This window comes from Phodopus roborovskii, unplaced genomic scaffold, assembly GCF_943737965.1.
Source record: "Phodopus roborovskii unplaced genomic scaffold, PHOROB, whole genome shotgun sequence".
Lineage (NCBI taxonomy): Eukaryota > Metazoa > Chordata > Mammalia > Rodentia > Cricetidae > Phodopus > Phodopus roborovskii.
Window position 1 is genome coordinate 5,360,225 of NW_026125489.1, and position 14,196 is coordinate 5,374,420.

Consider the following 14,196-nt stretch of genomic DNA (forward strand, 5'->3'; position numbering starts at 1 on the left):
GCTGGAACACTTGGTGTTCCTTGCCCTGTGCCACCTCATGGCCATTTTACTTAGATGGCACACGCACACGGTGTACTCACATTCTCTCACTGTGTGCCTGATGTATACGGGGCAGTGGAAGACGGTCTCCATGCCCCGGAGGGAGAGAAAACCAGGTGCAGAACAGCTCTTCAGCTTCTCAGTGCGTCCCGGCAAAATGGACACACGGGAGCCTGTCCTGAGAGTTTAGCTAGAGAGTGCAGGTGTGGACAGAAAACCCTGGACACAGAGGGAACCAGTCAGGGGGAGGCAGAGAGGTCATTGTGTAAGGTGGGGGAGGTCACAGAGGCTACCGTGAAGGAGCTGGAAGGGGCAGATGAAGATACGCGGGGACAGACATGATGATGGGTAGGCTGTTTCAGCCATGCTAGCACAAGATGTCCTCGTATCCCTGAAACTGAATACAGCAGGGTGCGAAGCCTGTGAAACAGGATGCTGAGGGAACAGAGGGCTGGAGTTTGTCTGGCTTTTCAAGAGCATTGTCTTATTTCTTTTAGGCGCATCCCGGGACATATTCTGCACAAGCCGGCTGTACATTTTTATATATGTGTGTACTCATACTACACGTGGATATGTTAGGAAAAACTGCAAATGTAGTTTCTCTCTGCCAAGTACCACTGGACATTTGCAGCATAGTGAGCATGAAAATTCCTACAGAGTGCTGGCTGGTCCAGGAGACTGCCTGCTGGTAACATAGCAAAACAGTAATTAACACCTGGCTTAATGCAATTACACCTCTGCTGCCAAGAAGGTACAGCCTGGTGTGACATCATCGATTCTGAGAGGCTCTGGACATCAGATTCTGTGGCGGGAAGTCGATGCTTGTCTGGGGAGGTAAGGGACACCCTGCATTCCTTTCAGAGGAACAGCGGTGGCTGTGACATACAAACATGGCTGTCCTGTAGCAGCTCACTCAGATACACTTATCCTAGATAAGGTCTCTATTGTCTTTCTTGTACTGACAGAGAAGGGGAGGGGTGCTGGGCACTTTGTTCAGGGTCACGGGGCAATACAAGTGCCCGAGGCCAGAACCAGAACCCAGTTTGACCATGCACCTGCTTCCCCGCAGTGCTCTAGTCCACGACCATGCCGGGCCTCTGCTGTAAATAAAGAGTCCAGGGAGTGTATATCAGGCTAGCCGCGTCTTACAAGTGATGACCTATTCACCCCGAGGTTTCTGATGGACATTTGGAAAAAGGACCTTGACACGAAGAACGTAACAGAAAAATCAGAAAAGCCAAAGATAAGAACAAACAAACAAAACCGAAAACCAATATAAACTAAACCAGAAGCTAGCTACACAAAACCCTGGGCACAGAAAAGCAAGAAGACAGATGGATCAAACAGGGAGACCCACTGGGACCACCAGCATGAATCCAGTATTCAAAGACAAGCCTGATAATCGCCCGGGTAAGTGTGTGTGAGAGAGAGTGTGTGTGTGAGAGTGTGTGTGTGTGTGAGAGTGTATGTATGTGTGTATGTATGTGGTGTGTGTGTGAGAGTGTGTGTGTGTGTGGTGTGTGTGAGTGTGTATGTGGTGTGTGTGAGTGTGTGTGAGTGTATGTGGTGTGTATGTATGTGTGTGAGTGTGTGTGTGGTGTGTATGTATGTGTGTGTGAGTGTGTGTGTGAGTGTATGTGGTGTATGTGTGTGTGAGTGTATGTATGTGTGTGTGAGTGTATGTGGTGTGTGTGTATGTAGTGTGTATGTATGTGTGTGTGAGTATATGTGGTGTGTGTGTGTATGTAGTGTGTATGTATGTGTGTGTGAGTGTGTGTGTGTGAGTGTATGTGGTGTATGTGTGTGTGTATGTATGTGTGTGAGTGTGTGTGAGTGTATGTGGTGTGCGTGAGTGTATGTGGTGTGTGTGTGTATGTAATGTGTATGTATGTGTGTGTGAGTGTATGTGGTGTGTGTGTGTAGTGTGTATGTATGTGTGTGTGAGTGTGTGTGTGTGAGTGTATGTGGTGTATGTGTGTGTGTATGTATGTGTGTGAGTGTGTGTGAGTGTATGTGGTGTGCGTGAGTGTATGTGGTGTGTGTGTGTATGTAATGTGTATGTATGTGTGTGTGAGTGTATGTGGTGTGTGTGTGTAGTGTGTATGTATGTGTGTGTGAGTGTGTGTGTGTGAGTGTATGTGGTGTATGTGTGTGTGTATGTGTGTGAGTGTGTGTGAGTGTATGTGGTGTGCGTGAGTGTATGTGGTGTGTGTATGTAGTGTGTATGTATGTGTGTGTGCATGTATGTGGTGTATGTTATGTGTATGTATGTGTGTGAGTGTGTGTGTGAGTGTATGTGGTGTGTGTATGTAGTGTGTATGTATGTGTGTGAGTGTGTGTGTGTGAGTGTATGTGGTGTGTGTATGTAATGTGTATGTATGTGTGTGAGTGTGTGTGTGAGTGTATGTGGTGTGTGTGTGTATGTAGTGTGTATGTATGTGTGTGTGTGTGTGTGTGAGTGTATGTGGTGTGTGTGTGTATGTAGTGTGTATGTATGTGTGTGTGAGTGTGTGTGTGTGAGTGTATGTGGTGTGTGTGTATGTGTGAGTGTGTGTGTGTGTGAGTGTGTGTGTGTATGTGGTGTGTGTATGTAGTGTGTATGTATGTGTGTGTATGTGTGTGAGTGTGTGTGAGTGTATGTGGTGTGCGTGAGTGTATGTGGTGTGTGTGTGTATGTAATGTGTATGTGAGTGTGTGTGTGTGTGGTGTGTGTATGTAATGTGTATGTGAGTGTGTGTGTGTGTGGTGTGTGTGTATGTAATGTGTGTGTGAGTGTGTGTGTGTGTGGGGTGTGGTGTCATAGCTCTGCACTTTCTGTTGTGCCGATATTGCCACTGCTAGAGACAGGGAAAGGGTCTATCGTGAGCGGAGCGATGAAGCCTAGCAGGACAGAGGGTTGGGGGAGCTCTGGGCAGGAGGCTTCTTCCATGCATGAGCTCCTTAGGAATTAGTGACCTTGACCGCACAGCTAAATTGTTCAAGACAAAGAAACAAATACCAGCCCCAAGCAAGACAAAACATTAAGCACAAAAAGACAGCTTTGTGGCTGTGAACCACCTGGTGGTGATGGTGATGTCTGTGTGTCTGGATTAAAGCGCTTTACAGAAATCACACTTCCAGGGTTACTTAGTGACACACATTGGAATTTTAAAAAAATAATTCACGAAACCCGAGAGCTGGAAAGAGTATTACAGTATGCCCAATATGCCCCCAAAGTACCTAAATTATCATCGTAAACTATCTGGAGACACGTGTGCGCTGGTTCATGCACACTGGTGTGGTCTGACTTTTTCAGGAAGCTGCCCAGATCCAATAAGGTAAGAATAGAGTTCTAGGGGCCAGCACTAATACTTGGCAGTAATATTGGCTGTGTGATATTCTACACTGGATTGCCTCCGCAGCTGTGAAAGGCAATTTAAAAAGTTCATAACATACACTTGACACCAGCTCAGGAGGCCATGCGGCCCCTTCCATTTCAAGCCATTTCTTCTATAATGCAAAACTGATGTGACTTCACATATCACACTTATTGTAAACTAGGACACATTAAAGGGGCAAACTTTTCTCGTCGTAGTAGATGCAAAAGAAGAACATACATTGCAGCTGGAGAGATGACTCAGCAGTTAAGAGCATTGTCTGTTCTTCTAGAGGACCTAGGTTCAATTCCCAGCAACCACATGGCAGCTCATAAGTGCCCGGGGATCCAACTCCCTCACACAGATACACGGGCAGGCAAAACACCAGTTGATGTACATCAGACAAAATTTTAAAACTTGTATCCTGATAATCACTACTCGTAAGTATGATTTACAAAGCACTTAGCACACAGCAAGAAGGTGTTTTGGAATGAGCATTTCAAATGCATCCAGTTAGCAGAGAATGCTGAGCTGATTTCACATGTTATATGCATCACATGTCAAATGCATCCAGTTAGCAGAGAATGCTGAGCTGATTTCACATGTTATATGCCTTCCTCTCACACGTGACAAGCAGGGCTTTTGTGATCATTGTTACCCAGATATGTAGATTCCAGGTTATATGTAGGAGGCACACAAGCACATTTGAAATGGAATTAACTCATTAACTTATATCTTAACCTGGTCCATTGCTCTCTGATCACCTGATTCCCCCGCCCCAAGATGCTAGGATTGGCTGGGGCCCGCCTCCTTCAGTTATCCCCGGGGGGGGGGGGGAGTGGGGGTAACCTTTCCTCCTGCCCCAAGTGAAACCGCAATCTGTACCTCTTGGCATAGTTAGTCCTTTGGCTTTTCTCTTTAGAAATCACCTCCATCCCGCAACCCATCATTTTACCACTGTGTTTATCCCCATTTCCAGACCTACTGTAAGAGCTTAGGCTTGCTTAGGTGGTGTCCTTCCCTTGCCTATGCCAAACACAGGGCATGGGGCAGGTCTGTATCTGGTAAGTGAGTGACAGGGTTGAGGCATGTGCCATTTTCCTGGGGTTTGTGGGTATTATTGCTAACCTGTATGGCCTAAGGAGTAGAAACTAGTGTCTTCCACGCACAGTGAGGCAGGATGCTGTCTGCAGGGCTGAGGACCAACTTCTCCATGCTCCAGCCTTTAGACTTTCCTGTCTTCCTGTACTTTATCCCCGCCACACCAGTTCACTTATAAAGGCTTCTTTCAGACTTTCTTCCTGCCTGCTAGCTGCTAATAGCCAATCCCCACTTGCTCCTGGAGTTTGGTGCCTTTCTTCTGTAAAGAAGGACCAAGTTGAAGGTCAGAGGCCCAGGGTCTCCAGATAACTTCCTAGAGCAAGCAATTATCTGAAAACCGCGCACACCAACTAGGAAGGGCAGTTCATCAGGTATCAAAAACCTCACCACCAACCATTTAAGGCCACCACGTGCTACTTCCTGCTGATGCCACATCAACGAAGGTTACATTTACAGAAACAAGTATGGTTTCACCAAAGTATCGGTACCACGGAATGACCCAAAATGCCAACCTAGCCTGCAATCACTATTCATAACCACAATGACACTGCAGAATAATATAGCAAAGACAACTACCTGCAGAATTTGTCACAGTATATTCTGACCTCGGCAGTAATCTACAGTGCGATACCCACCACTAGGGATAAGAACATGACAAACATTCTTGACTGGCTCCTTTCATGAAAACCCCAGAGCTTTTTCTGTCTCTGAAATTACCTGCATCTGCTTACTGCAGTATCGTTAGTGGATGCTTGCCTGCATCCTGTGCTGTCAGTGTAGGAAGACAGAGCCCAGTGTCCCTGGGTAATAATAACACACACTGGTTCCCCAGCACAGTGCTCGGCAGATGCCTGGCTCATAAATATTTGTTGAATTTTGCTCAGCTTATGTCTGGTCTTCATGCTGCGGATCCTAACAAATGCACAAAGAATTGTACAAGTTGGTTTTATGTGTGTGTGTGTGTATGTACATATTTCTTTGTGTGCACACATGCTAAAAGTAAGGCTAAAAGTCAGCACTGACTGACTTCCTCAACAGCTCTCTGACTTTTTTGAGACAGACAGCATCTCTCACTTAACATGAGCTCATCGATTCAGTTAGGTATTTAGCCAGAATGTTCCAAAGGTCTGCCTGTGATTACAGGTATGCCCTACCCTCTCCTGGCTTTTGATGTGGGTTCAGGAGAACCAGATTCAGATCCTCATGACTGAGCACTTCTGACTGACTGAGCCGTCTTCCAGTGCAAACCGTGCAGGGTGATTACAAGTGAACTTCAGATGGAGTCCTGAATATTAATAAACGATCCATTCCTTATAGCGCTTTCAACTCTACTAAAGATGACATTAAAAAAATGAGCTCATTAAAAAATATCAGAAGTTGTGGTTCTAGAGCAGATAAGAGACTACACTATTCAACTGAACAGTTCTCTGACCTTACCATGACAACTGTGTCTCAAGAGAACAAAGGGTGTCAAAGTCCCCCCACAGCCACACCCTGCCTGGAGGCCGTAATCTGCAGTATGAAGTAAGATTGCCTTCTCCAGGGAATGTTCTCTACAGACATTTGGCACGCTGTTTATTGGAGCGTTTTACAACCGAAGAGAGGCACCAATACTAACAACTCCACGTGACCCCTGCTTAGTGCTCAGTGGCGGTCCACACACATCCCTAACTCTCCGATGAAGGCCACCCCCTTGGGCAGTGCACCTCAATCTCCCTAACGCTGCGACCCTTTCATAAAGTCCTTACGTTGTGCGGACCCCCCCCCCCCAACCGTAAAATTATTTTTGTTGTTACTTCATAACTGTAATTTTGCTATCGTTGTGAATCGTAATATTCAACCCCTGTGAAAGGGTTGTCTGGCCCCCAATGGCCCCCAGGTTGAGAAATGCTGCCTTAGGGCCTGGGTACACAGTTCACAAACACTTCCTGTCAGCCTTCTCAGTATAAGCACGAACTAGGTTCCAGCCAAGGTACTGCACGCTGAACGGGTGCGAACCCCTCCCAGACTTCCTTGGATGGTCCTCTGTGCTCATTCTCTTCAGTCTGACTGGTGCACGTGTCCCCCAAAGCCTCAGAATGGTAACGTGGCAGGCTTTTTCAGCTCAAGTCCCCGGATCAAGGCCTCTAGATTTCTTTTTGGTTTTTTGAGACACAGTTTCTCTGTAGCCTTGGATCCTATCCTGGAAATTGCTCCGTAGACCAGGCTGGCTTTGAACTCACAGCGATCCCTCTCCCTCCCAAGTGTTGAGAAGGCCACTGCATTTTTAAGTCAGTGAAATTTGGGGTCTGTTATTTCCATCCTTACCCTACCTGACAGATGGATGGCAGTGACGTTTGTACCTCATTCACACAGACTGAGAAAGCTCATGACACTCTGGTGTCTCCCCCACATCGCCGACCAAACTGACTTTGCTGTCTGCTCAAAGGCATTTTCAAGCGAGCCACCGAGAATCTGTCTCCTCCTCCCTCATTCTTTGGCCCCCACTTCCTGAGGACGGAACAAGGTCACACATTACCTTGACTATGGGTCCGTTTCACCTGCTTAGATTAAACCAACCCTCTCCGGCACCACAGCCCTCTGGAGTCTTGCCAGTTCGTCTTAATCTTGGTGCGGTCTGGCATAGCCCAGAAGCAGAAAATTCATGATCTTTTGCTTTAATAAAATTCCCCTTTGGCTCTAATCTGTCTAACCCTGGGGCCAGGGACAGAAAAGGTCACCTCAGTAACTTCATGCTAACACTTTCACAAGCAGACACTCCTCCTCCTCTGCAAATACCGAGAGCGAGAACTCCTGGCAGGTCAAGGGAAAAGTAAAATCACAGCTTGGCTGGGGGCGGGGCGCTAAGGCCTCAGCAGTGTTTTCTCAGGGGTGCGCTGGGGGTACCCCTCACTCTAATCCCACTAGGATATCGTCAGGCCGTTACAAAGAGACCCCAAGCCACAGGATGGAGATGTGGGCTCGCCCTTCCAGCTCAGATTGCAGTACCTTGGAGAGGAGGCGGGAACAAGGGTCCTGCGTGTGCTGTGTGGCAGTGTGCGTGTGTGTGTGTGTGTGTGCGTGCGTGCGTGCGTGTGCGTGCGTGTGTGCGTGTGTGTGTGAGTGTGTGCGTGTGCGTGCGTGTGTGCGTGCGTGTGTGTGTGCGTGTGTGTGTGTGCGTGTGTGTGCGTGTGTGTGTGTGTGCGCGTGTGTGTGCGCGTGTGTGTGTGTGTGTGTGCGTGTGTGTCTACCAAATTCCATGCCTCACCCTTAAGCCAGGAGGAACTGTCCTTCTACAACCCCGAGGACTCAGTGTCCCCTCCTTACTCTCGCAGATGCCCAGAGTAGACTATAGAGCAGAGATTCATTCTTTCTCCTTGAGACGCCTTGTCTGGAGCCCAGGTCGCTCCCGAACGCGTGCTGTTTCTGCCTCAGCCTCCCAGATGCTGGGATTAAGAAGGCTGTGCACCAACCATGCCCAGCCCGGTGAGTCTTGCTTCTCAACCCTGAGCAGCCACCCACATCCTCTGGAGGACTTGCTTCTGATGCAGGGCGTCTACGATGGAGCTAGAACAGGTGCTTCTGCTGCTGGCTGGGGGAAGCGCAAGCTGAGGGGAGGCGTCTCTCTACAGGGGCCCTTTGTGTGGCCCACAGGGATGTGACTGACAGGAAGGGGGGACAGCTGTCTCTGTGTGTGCACTTGTGATCATCTGATTAGATTATTTCTTCCTCCTAGTCCATTCTACAGGTTCGGGGCAGTGCTAAGGTATACACTGAAGAGGTTAAGAAGGCAGAAATGGAATATTTAACTTCCACAGTGGAGAACGGTTCTGTGCGTTGTTTTGTTTTGTTTGTTTGTTTTTTGGGTTTCTTGTTTCGTTTTGTTTTTATTTTTTTATTTTTTTGTCAAAGAAAATGAGAGGTATAGGAGACTTAAAGCAGCCAGTGGAAAGGGATGGATCAGGTGTATTTCTGGACTCAGAGAAAGGCTCCTTTGAAAGTGACAGCTCCCTGGCAGGTGTGGACAGATGAAGCACTTATGAGTGACAAGGGGCTCTGTGAAGGGGCTGCAGCAGCCAGCAGCCACTGGTGAAATGCGGGCCCATAAAAAAGGACCGAGCAGTCATTTATGGTCCCCAGGGCCCCCTCCCCCCAGGCCATTACATAATGTTTCATTATCTTTCCATCAGCAGAGGGGAGAGGCCTTCGAGAGAAGACGCACAGATGTGTAATTGGTTTTGAATTTAAAATGTAAGTCTTGTTTAATATCTAGCTCCTATCCTCAAGAAAGGGCAGACTTGCTAGAGGAATTCGCCTCTGACCCAACAGAGAAAGCTTTAACTTGAGCGCGAAAATTCTACAAACTAGGAACGAGCCAAGGGAGGGCAGCATCCTGGCCGAACGTCCAAGGGGCGGTCAGAACGACGCGTCCAAACCGTGTCCCTTGGCAGCACGGTGAGGGTAGCTATGGATGCTGCTAACACAAAATCACACACCATGAGATTATTGCTTTTTTTTTTTTTGGGCACGTGACTTTTCTTTTTTAAACAGTTGTACTGTGCTCAAAGCACCTGGCAACATTGCACAAGGCGCCTGGATTCGCCTGGCCCAGTGGTTGCTCCATCTTACATGGAGCTAACTCGTGAACATACCCTTGACCTCTCCACCTTTCCCAGGAGAATTTCAAGCACGTAACCTCATGTTCTCAGGAGTCTCCGGGGTCATTTGCAGAGTCTGGGAGACACTCACTCTAAGGAATAAGCACAACTGGATGGAAGTCTGACTCTGTAGGACAAATGCTAAATGTAAAGATCGCATAGAGGGATCCAGAGGCAGCTTACATTGTTTTCCACGGAGTAGCTTCAAAAGTAAAAATGTTCCGCTTAAGATGGCCTCAAAACTCTGCGACCTCGAGAAGTCGACAGTCCTTATTTTGAAAATCATCTAAGCAATACAGAGAAACCCTGTCTCGAAAAACCAATTTTAAATAAAAAATTCTATGCTCATTATAAAGGAACGGGCTGGGTCACTCAAAGGTATTTGCTTGGTGGCTGGGGTGATTTGGATGAGAATGGCCCCCACTCCCACCCCAGGCTCATCTGTTCGCATATTTGGTGCCCAGTTGGTGCCACTGTTTGGGGAAGATTAGGAGGTGTGGCCTTGTTGAAGGAGGTTGGGTCACCGGGCTGGGCTTTGAGTTTTCCAAAGACTCACATCAATCTGAATTTGCTATCTCTGCCTCCTGGCTATGGATTTGTATGGGAGCTTTCAGTTACTACTCCAGCATCTTGGCTGCCTGATGCCATGCTCTCAAGCTCCCTGTCATGATGGCCACGGACGTTAACTCTGCAAACCCTCCCACATAAACTCCTTTACAAGTTGCCTTGGTCACGGTGTCTTAGCACGGTGACAGAAAAGTAACTAAGGCAGACGAGACCCATTTACATCAGTCTCTTTAAGAGTTAGGGTTGGTAATAAATGATTATCATAATCCCAGCACTCAGAAAGCAGGGATAGGACAATGTGGAGGACAAGGCAAGCCTGAGCTATATAGACTCAGTCCAAACAAACAAACAACAAACACCGGCTTCTAAATGTAGCTACCCTTATACACATAAGTCATTCCGGGTAAACTCTGAGACGTCACTGGTTATAAAGTGTGTTTCCTCCCTATTTGGAGGAAAACTGTTAACTAGAAACTCTCATTAATGATGTTAAAACAAGTCTTAGCACAGATGGATAGATGGGTGGGGTCCCTGACAACCTGGTTCTTTTACTCCAGGCTTGGGTGTCATGGCAACTCTGCTCCTCCGTAGCTGGGGACCTTGGGAAAGTTGCTTCTTATAAACTGCACGAATCCTACATTACCAGTTCCGAGTCCTGTCTGTTACTGACAGGAATTAAACACGACCCTGGTATAAAACAAGCACCTGGCGTTTGCTTAGCTGGGCTCACTGATGCTGTTCCTACAATTCTTGTGAGAGCAGAAATCAGGTCGTTAGTGATTCTTAAATGCCTTCCTTTTAACCTGAATGAGTTCACCTCCTCCCAGTTGCTGAACACTGTTTGAAATAAGCAGGCATGCCTCGGCTTCCTCGGCGCCTGAATTCTCTAGAAACAAAATGAAACCATCTAAGATGGAAGGAAAGAAGGCACCTTCCTGAACGGAAGAGCAGCGTGACCCCCAAGAGCTGATGGCTTGCACACAACCGTGTGTGTGTGTGTGTGTGTGTGTGTGTGTGTGTGTGTGTGTGTGTGATAGCACGCACACTGCTTTGAATGGCATTTCCATGTTCCTGGTTCATTCTGGCTTAAAGGGAGGACTCTACCCACCATCTCCTTCCCTGCTAGTCAGTCCCTCAAGATCCCGAGGGGTCGAACTGACGAAGGAGAAGCCAAGCAACCGAGTACCCTGCAGTGGCTGTATGTTTCTGGATGCTGGTGAGCTCAGCTAACCAGGGAAGGGAAGTCGGTCTCCTGGGCGGACCAGGCCTCTGTGGATGAGTCACCCGACCATACAGAAAAAATGACTATGGAGTCAAACCCTGGTAAACCACAGACACCACCAGCAGCTTTTCCTGAAGACCAACCCCAGAGCACACACATGGTAAATCAGGCGACGCCCAGATAAGTGGCCCCCGAAACAGCCCTTGACCACGAGCAGCTTCTTAATCAAACCAAAGCGTCTCTCGTTGTTACTCTGTAAGTAATTACAGCGTAGCGGATGCACAACGAAGATTTATTTTCACCCTGAAAACTGTCAAGACTTAAAAGCATAAACATATGACAGTTATTAACTAACAATGAAAAAATTAGCACTTAATTAATCAGGGCAGTGCTGCTAGAATTTTCTGTCAGCTCTAATCATTTTTCTTTTCTTTACCTGAGTCTTTGGATTCCTGACCGCTTGTTGACAAATAATAACTTAGAGTTTCATAGCTATGAAGGTGACTTCCCAGGAGTTCCTTCTTGAGAATAGCAATGTTTTTAAACTGAAATGCTCACAATATATCATTAGTAAATAAAGTAGGCAATGGTGGTCTAAGATGACATCACTCTCTACCATTCATGAAAGAGCGGGGAGTAACATCTTACATCCTACACAGATGATCATTTGGCTGGCTTAATAAAATAACCAGTTCCTATTGCTCTAGGCTTCTTTATGAATTACGATCCACATGTGGGAACCAAACCCAAGCAATTAGCTATAAAACCCCAACTTTGTACTTGGACACTGGGGTCTGAGTTCCACAAATATAATTTAAGCTTCCTGGGTTGCAGGGTAATTTCTATTCTGTGCAGCACAACTTTATTTAAGAAAATGGGTATTTATTAGGCTTTTAAAATTAGAAATAAATGTAAAACATATTTTTTATGGGCACTTGGCAAAACAGGGCCTTGGTGAAATTAAAAATTTAACAGCAGGCTCCAAGGAAGATGTCACAGAGCTCTAAGAGATGTCACAGAGACTGGCTAAAGTAGCATGACTTTGCTTTCTGAGGGCGTCACTCCCCCAGGTTAACCTTTAGCACGCCATAAGTTCTAGGTGTCACGTAGTCCAATGCCAATTATATTAACGCGTGTGGAGACCAAGTCTGGAGACTGGTACTTGGGGTAAAAATGGGAAAAGCCCAGAAGAGAAACACTGGAAACTGGAAGGTCTCTGGGCAGGGAGTTTCTAGGATACACAAGCTATCGCATGGCTAAGGGTGGCCTAAGGAGCCTGGCTCCCAGAACAGACCGTATTAAAAAAGACAGCCAAGACACCAGGAAGGAGATACAGTTTTGAAAAAGGATGATCTGAACTAAAGATATCCCAGACGCCGACCTGGAGTTAACTTCTGAACCTGAGGTCATCTGGAGGGGACTCGGGGTGGTGTGGGGTGGGCTGTGGCCTGGACTGTCATTCAGTCACTTCCTTAGTGCCTAGGACTAGGGAAAGCAGACTCAAACAGACTGGGAATGAGAAGTAAAGGAAGAGGAGTGTGAGCAGGAGGCTGACTCATGTGCCCAGACTCTCTGCGAGCAGAAAGGAGCCATCCCCTCTACTCACCATCGCTCAGCAAGCTTAGGGTCTAGAAGTGAAGAGGCCACCATCTGCACCTCGTGGCCGTTTACGAGCCACCGAGTTCTGTGCAGAAGCTGGAAAACTCTTGGGTATGCCGTGGACGAGGAAGGGACAGCATGCTGACGGCTTCCCATTGGTCCCAGCCTTGACTCTGAGTGTGCCAGGATTGCTCACCTCCATGGATGCAATCCCAGCGATACCTGCTTGCTGGCTTGTGGGCTCAACCAATGAGAAACCCAGTAAGACATGGGAGGGAGAAAGGGCATGTCTTCCAGGCTTCCTGTAGCTCTGGCCTAGTGGTCCTCCGTGCTCTGTCCCTTTAAGGCTGAGGTGGCTAGCGCCTTCCTGGGCCACTCCACTGAACCCTGGCTGGCTCCCATTCATTCTTTCATCCATTGTTGGGACATCTGAGCTGGTGAAACTCACTGGGCACAGGGGAGTAGGAGACAAGGTATAAACCCTAGCTTAAATATCCAGCCATTTACTGGGCAAAATTTCACACACACACCTGAGGTAGCATGTGTGTCAAACCGAAAATCCACACAATCAAAATAAATGGACCTTTCAAAGCCCTAACCTTTAAACCCTGTGAGCTGTTTCCTGGGCTTTCCAGTCCTTCTCCTTAGTTTTCTAAGCTCTTCATTCTTGGGGGCGGCGAAGGTCAGGGTAAGCTGCCTTACTTCCAGAAGAGGGATAGAGAGTGCTCACCTAGGTCTCCTCTTTGCAAATGGGAAAGGGGAGAGTGAAATTTCTTCATTGCATCAAGAGGGTTAGTCTTCCAAACTACAGGGCACCAGCGATGGAGCCATCAGGTGACAGGGAGGGGAAGGCACGCGCGCGCGTGTGTGCGCATGCACATGAGTGCGGGTGTGTAAGAGTGTGTGTGAGTGTGTGTGCATGTGTGAGTATGTGTGAGAGTGCGCGTGTGCGAATGTGTGTGTGAGCGTACCTGCGTATGTGTGTGCACACGTGTGTGAGTGTGTGCATTCATGTGTGAGTGCGTGTGTGAGTGTGTGTGCGCGCACACGTGTGTGAGTGCATGTGAGTGTGTGCACGTGTATGTGTGTGTCTGGGGGAGGTGGGCTGGGAACATGAGAAGGACTGAGGAGGCAGGAGTGAAGATCAGTGACCCAGGGCCTACAGGAATGACTGAATCCCAAGGCAGCAGCCATTGCCAGGGAAAACCCCAGAACGTTAGTCATTTTCACAACAGTCACTCTTTAGGGAAGGGTCCCGTTACAGTCAGCTGCACTGACACTGAAGACACGTCGCTGTGAAAGAAGGGCCATTTACTTACGGTGGTTTGAGAACAAGTGTCTCTCCCTCTTTGGCAATGCTAGGCAAAAGGACATGCACGCACAAACACGCACGCACGCACACACTCACACGCACGTGCACACACAGACACACACACATATGCCACACGCACGAACGCACACACACGCACACACACACACGCACACACTCACACGCACACACTCACAGCACACAACACACTCACACGCACGTGCACACACGCACACACACACAGACACACACGCACATATGCCACACGCACGCACGCACACACACGCAGGCACACATACAGCCACACACACGCAGGCACACATACAGCCACACACACGCAGGCACACATACAGCCACACACACGCA

General features: G+C 47.9%; 1 protein-coding gene across 1 annotated transcript in view; it reads right to left on the minus strand.

Annotated features, from left to right (window-relative positions):
* Positions 1-14,196, minus strand: part of Ppm1h (protein phosphatase, Mg2+/Mn2+ dependent 1H) — a 224,580-nt gene that overhangs the window by 99,486 nt on the left and 110,898 nt on the right. The window lies entirely within an intron of this gene.